The sequence below is a fragment of the Malania oleifera genome, chromosome 1 (assembly GCF_029873635.1).
Source record: "Malania oleifera isolate guangnan ecotype guangnan chromosome 1, ASM2987363v1, whole genome shotgun sequence".
Classification (NCBI taxonomy): Eukaryota; Viridiplantae; Streptophyta; class Magnoliopsida; order Santalales; family Ximeniaceae; genus Malania; species Malania oleifera.
In genome coordinates this window covers 137,281,120-137,287,698 of record NC_080417.1, presented here as the reverse complement: position 1 = coordinate 137,287,698, position 6,579 = coordinate 137,281,120, and positions in this window count along the sequence as shown.

The following is a 6,579-nucleotide window of genomic DNA, read 5'->3' as shown; positions in this document are numbered from 1 at the left end:
TGATATCATACAATACAAGGGTTTGTGTCGCGCCCCGAACCCAGAAGTGAGACCCAAAGGGAAAATGTAATCTAACATGTCCCTGTATCCAATAAAACATCTAAAGATACAATACAAATGATGAAAGTTCGACCCCGTGGGGTTCCCAAGCACCCTAAACACATCCAAACACAATAGAATATACGCAGCGGAATAAGTTCATTCTATATACATATGCAGTACCATACCAAAGTCTATACAAGAGCAGAAACAGACTTTATCACAAATGTACAAATGGGTGCCCAAATACTTCTCAAAATGGCAACCCACCAAAATACAGTTCTAACACTTACCCAAGCGCTAATCGCAGTACACCAGCCACTACGCTCCCTACACCAGGACGCTAGTTCTAGTTACTCGAAGGACCTGTAAAAATGTACGTACAGTAGGGGTGAGACACATCTCAGTAAGGAAGAACATAGGTTATATCGGTGTGTGGCATTTGAGTGTTATCATGATGCAACATACATGCAGTTAAATGCAGCCCAGTACTAATTTCACACAGTGCATACACGCACACACACACATGATTAGCAATCCCGGTGTCGTCACACCCACCGGCCTGAAACCGGCCCTTGATAACCGGCGTTGGCCCGTAGCCAACCCGCGAAACACGGCGCCACCGGCACAGGGCTAGTCCTCGACTCCCATGGCATCGTACCGACGCTAACTGGTGGATCCACACCCTTCAACCTGATATGCCAAAATAGGCTCATGCCCTCGGATATAGAGCCGGACCTCTACCAATCTATGGCCAGCGATTTCATATACTCTTGGATATAGAGCCGGACACTATCAGTACCTGGAATAATTTCAGAACCATGTTCCTACTAGCGTTTCAACATATCACACACACGTACATGCTCATATAACCAAAAAAACCACACCCATTTGCTAATCTAAAATCATGGTTTTCCAAACATATATAGTTTAAACAAGTCAAGGCACGGCCATCCTCATAACACAGTATAAATCAACATATACGCTCGATTTTCAACAAAACCAGGTAGGCAGCCCATTGCCCCCTTTTTTCCAAAATTGTAATCATGAAAAACGCATAGTTTTCCCCATTAGATCCCCCCAAATAAGTAGCCAAAACATACACAGAACCGTGAATCACAATTCCACTGAGTCCGATTTCGAAAATAATCAATATAAACATAATTCCTCTTACCTTTTCCCCGAAAGCCAATCCCAAACTCTAAGGCCCCTAAACAGCGAACTGAGTTCCAAAACCTACAAATCACAGTATAGAAGATACTCACCAGACTATTTTCGACAAAACTACCGGATTAGAACTAAAAACTGAGCCTTACCTCCATTTTACGCCAAAGCCCGAAAATCTCTGAAACGGGATTCCGATCCGTAGAACTTGTAGAGAATCTTTCCACTATCCTCGTGGTAACTTCGGATTTACGATTCCCGTGATGAACGACGAAGAAATCTAGAGAGATAAAGAGTAGGGAGTGTTCTAGAGAGATAGAGAGAGATATTTGAGTTTTCTTAGTTGAGAAGTAAAGAAACTTCTATTTATAGCCCTTTGACCCGACCACATCTCATCAACGAATTGGGTCCTCGTTGACGAGGCTCTATTGTCTTCTCATCGACGAGACCAAGACCTCGTCGACGAGTCTGCGATCTCTGATTTTTTCAAGACTCCTCAGCTTCTCCTCGTCGACGAGCCTCTGAACTTCATCGACGAGAGATACTAGGCCTTCATCGACAAACTCTGGCTTCGTTAACGAATCCTGCTAAATTCCCAATTTGCCACTCTCTTATTTATTTAAACCCATATATCACAGTTCAAGTTCTTACAATCTTCCCTCCTTACAGAAATTTCATCCTCGAAATTTGTCATCTTTCATTCGCAAACCCATTTATACAATCAAACACATATACACAACTCTAAAAAGAAACTGGCCACTACTACAGTGTAGCCCCATTATACAGATACACATACATATCCTTACTTATGGCGGAGGAATACCATAGTTACATATACAACTGTCTCAGGAGTTCATAATACACACACTCCCGACAACTAACCACCTATCCCAACCCATAGAAGGATAACATACAAGTGCTTAGAACAACTGTGGATACTTTCGGCGTATTTCCATTTCCAGTTCCCAAGAAGTTTCCTCAATCTCATGGTTTTGCCACAATACCTTCACTAACGGTATATCTTTAGTACGAAGCTTCTGAACTTTTCGGTCCAAAACCTAAACAGGTATCTCCTCATACGCTAAAGTCTCCCCAATTTCCAACTCATCAAAACTAATAACATGTGATGGGTCCAGCACGTATCTCCTCAACATGGACATGTGAAACACATTATGGACCCTCGAGAGTACTGGGGGTAGTGCAATCCTGTAGGCTACCGGACCCATTCGCTCAAGTACCTTGAATGGTCCGATATACCTCGGGCTCAGCTTGCCCTTTCTCCCAAATCTCATCACCCCTTTCATCAGAGCGATACAGAGAAATACCTTACCCCCACCTCAAACTCTAACTCAAGACGGCGAACATCTGCGTAACTCTTCTGCCGACTCTGAGCTGATCTAATCCTCTCCCGGATCAAACCCACCTTCTCAGATGCCTGCTGCACAAGCTCAGATCCTAGCACCTGACATTCACCAACCTCATCCCAACACATAGGGGATCGACACCTCCGACCATACAAAGCCTCGAACGGTGCCATCCCGATACTAGCTTAGAAGCTGTTATTATAAGCGAGCTCTACTAGTGGCATAAACTGTAACCAGCTACCACCGAAGTCTAACACACAAGCTCGCAACATATCTTCTAAGATCTATATCGTCCTCTCCGACTATCCATCAGTCTGGGGGTGGAACGTTATACTGAAAGTAAGCGTCATCCCGAATGCCTCCTACAAGCTCGTCCTGAATCGAGAAGTAAACCTCGGATCTCGATCTGACACAATGGACACCGGTACTCCGTGCATTCTCACAATCTCATGCACATACATATCTGCTAATCTACTCAAAGAATAGTCAACTTTCATCGGTATGAAATGAGCAGATTTTGTCAATCTATCCATGATCACCCAAATAGCGTTCTACCCGTGAAGTGTTGGCGGCAATACGGTCACAAAATTCATAGAAATATGCTCCTATTTCCACACCGGAATAAGTAAAGGCTGCAATGGCCCTGCCGGCATCTAATGCTCAGCTTTCACTTGCTGACACGTCAGATACTGCTCCACGAACTGAGCAATCTGCCTCTTCATACCAAACCACCAGAAAGACTCGCGGAAATCCCGATACATCTTCATACTACCCGGATATACCTTATACAAGGAACAATGCGCTTCCTCCAAAATCGTCCTTTTGATCTCATCGTCGTTTGGAACACATAATCTAGTCCCAAACCTCAACACACCTCCCTCAGAGATATTAAACTCTGTAGTCAGTCCCTGTTGTACCTTTTGCATAACCTCTGCCAACTCTACATCACTAACCTGCACGACTTTTATACGCTCAAACAAGGTTGGCTGAACCACCAAGCTGGCAATGAAAGCCTGATGATCACCAGACACCAACTCAATACTCAAGCTCTCTAGATCCTGTCTGATGTGATGCTGAGCTACAACTGTAGATACAACCACAGGTTCTGAATTTCGACTTAATGCATCGGCTACCACATTAGCCTTCCCCGGTTGGTAACTGATGGTGCAATCGTAGTATTTAATCAACTCTAGCCACCGTCTCTGCCTCATATTCAACACCTTTTGCGTGAAGGAATACCTGAGGCTCTTATGGTCTGTGAAGATCTCACACAGCACACCATACAAATAGTGTCGCCAGATCTTCAGTGCATATACAACAGCAGCCAATTCAAAATCATGCGTAGGGTAATTCTTCTCATATTCCTTCAATTGCCACAAAGCATACGCTACTAAATTACCCTGTTGCATAAGCACACATCCCAAACCTTTCAGAGACGCGTCGCTATAAATCACAAAACCACCCTCCCCCTAAGGAATGGTAAACACTAGAGCAGTAACCAGCTGGTGCTTCAACTCCTAAAAGCACTGCTCGCAATCACTGGTCCACTTAAACTGCACTCCCTTCCTAGTCAATCGAGTCAGAGGTCCAGACAGTTTAGAGAACTCCTCCACAAACCGACAATAGTAACCCACCAGTCTTAGAAAACTCCGAACCTCTTGCACATTCTTCGGCCTCACCCAGTCATCCACAACCTCAATCTTGCTAGGATCAACTGATATACCATCACCAGTAACCACATGGCCTAAGAATGCAATCTGACTCAACCATAATTCACACTTCTTCAGCTTAGCATATAGCTTCTTCTCCTGCAGAATCTGTAATACTAACCTCAAATGGTCCTCATGATGTTCCGGACTCCTTGAGTATACTAGAATGTTATCGATGAATACTACTACGAATTGATCCAAGTACTCATGAAATACCCTGTTCATTAGATCCATGAACACTACCGGTGCATTGGTCAACCCAAACGACATAACCAAGAACTCATAGTGGCCGTATCTGGTTCGGAAAACAGTCTTCGCTACATCCTCAAATTTAACCCTCACCCGATGATATCCTGACCGCAAGTCGATCTTCGAAAAGACTCGTGTCCCTTGTAACTGGTCAAAGAGATCATCTATACGAGGTAAAGGATAGTGATTTTTCACAGTTACCTTGTTAATCTCATGGTAATCAATGCACATCTGCATTGATCTGTCCTTCTTCTTCACAAATAATACTAGAGCTCCCCAGTGCGAAACACTAGGTCGAATGAAACCCCTGTCCACTAATTCCTACAACTGCTCTTTCAATTCTCGAAGTTCCGCTGGAGCCATCTGGTACGGAGCTTTAGAGATCGATGCCTTACCAGGCAGCAACTCTGTCGCAAACTCCACCTCACGATCTGGAGGTAAACCAGGTAAATCATCTAGAAACACATCCGAGAACTCGCTGACTACCCGAATGTCCTCGAGCCTCAACTCATCCCGCGGTGATTCCTTCACAGAAATTAGGTACCCCTAAAATCCGTTCAAGAGTAACCTGCTTGCCTGTAGTGCCAACAGAATCTGTGGAGCTGGACGCACACACGATCCCACGAATTCATACTCCTACTCCCCAGGAGGTCTGAAAACTACTACCTTCCTACGACAGTCGATCACAGCATAACTGGAGAACAACCAATCCATCCCTAGACTAATATCGAATCCCGACATGTTGTATACAACAAGATTCGCCGGTAGCAGCTTCCCTTGAATTACTACTGGGCAATCTACCAACATCTTCCCACAGAAAGATACACTCCTAGATGGCGTAGTAACAAATAACATCTCATTCAAGACTTGGGCCTCAACCCCAAACCGTCCAACAAAACTCACAGATATAAACGAATGGATTGCACCCAAATCAAACAAAATAAAAGCTTTATTTGAAAGCAATAATAAGGTACCTGTCATTACATTCCCTGCATGCTTAGCATCCACTGGAGTAAGAGAGTATACTCTGGCTGGAGCTGTATTCATTTGAACGGTTCCCCGAGGTATTTGATTGCTCCCTCGGTTCATACTAGATGCAGGCACATCTCGCTTTGATGCACGACAATCATGAAATATGTGACCTGGCTAGCCACAGTTGTAACAATTACCCCCAAATGACCGGCACTCACCCTCGTGCCATTTGTGGCATCTGGTACAACGACCACTAGTCTGGCTCCCCTAAGAATTTGGCGCTAGGTATTCTGACGGTAACCCGAGCCCTTGCCCCTCTTCTTCCATGATCCCTAACGAGATCCTATTTGAGAACCAGAAGATACTATCCTCTTCCTCGATTCCTGATCCACCTCGTCCTCTCGGATATCGGTCTCAATCACTTTGGATTTATCTACCAACATCGAGAACTCGCGGATCTGAAGCATATCCACAAGTTTATGGATATCCTTCCTCAAGCCCTTCTTAAACCTCCGAGTCTTTTTGTACTCGCTCGAGATCAAACACAGCGCAAACCAGGATAACTCCATATACCGTGCCGCATACCCCTGCATCGTCATACTCCCCTAGGGCAGAGCAGAAACTCATCTGGCTTCGCATCACGTGCAAAAGTTGGGAAGTATCTATCAAAGAACACTTCCTTGAAATGGCTCCATGACATCTCCTCAGGATCGATTCTCTACTTCTCCAACAGACTCACCGCAATCCACCATCGACCCGCCTCCCTAGATAGCTGGAAGGTAGCATAGAGGACTCGTTGCCTATCAATGCAATGCAGGACCTCCAAGATCCTCTTAGTCTTCTCAACCCAATCCTCTGCTATCGTTGGGTCAAGTTCTCTAGAGAATTTCGGAGGATGCATGCGTGTGAACCTCTCAATGGTGCACCCGGCAGCAGTAGGAGAGCGCTCGCGTCTCCTCACACTCCGCCCGATCTCCTGTAACACCTTCCTTGTCAAACCTCGAGGGATAGAAGAAGACTCATCACTCGCAGTCTCCTCAAAGCCACTTCCCAGGTCATTATCCTTGGGCATCCATTCTGCA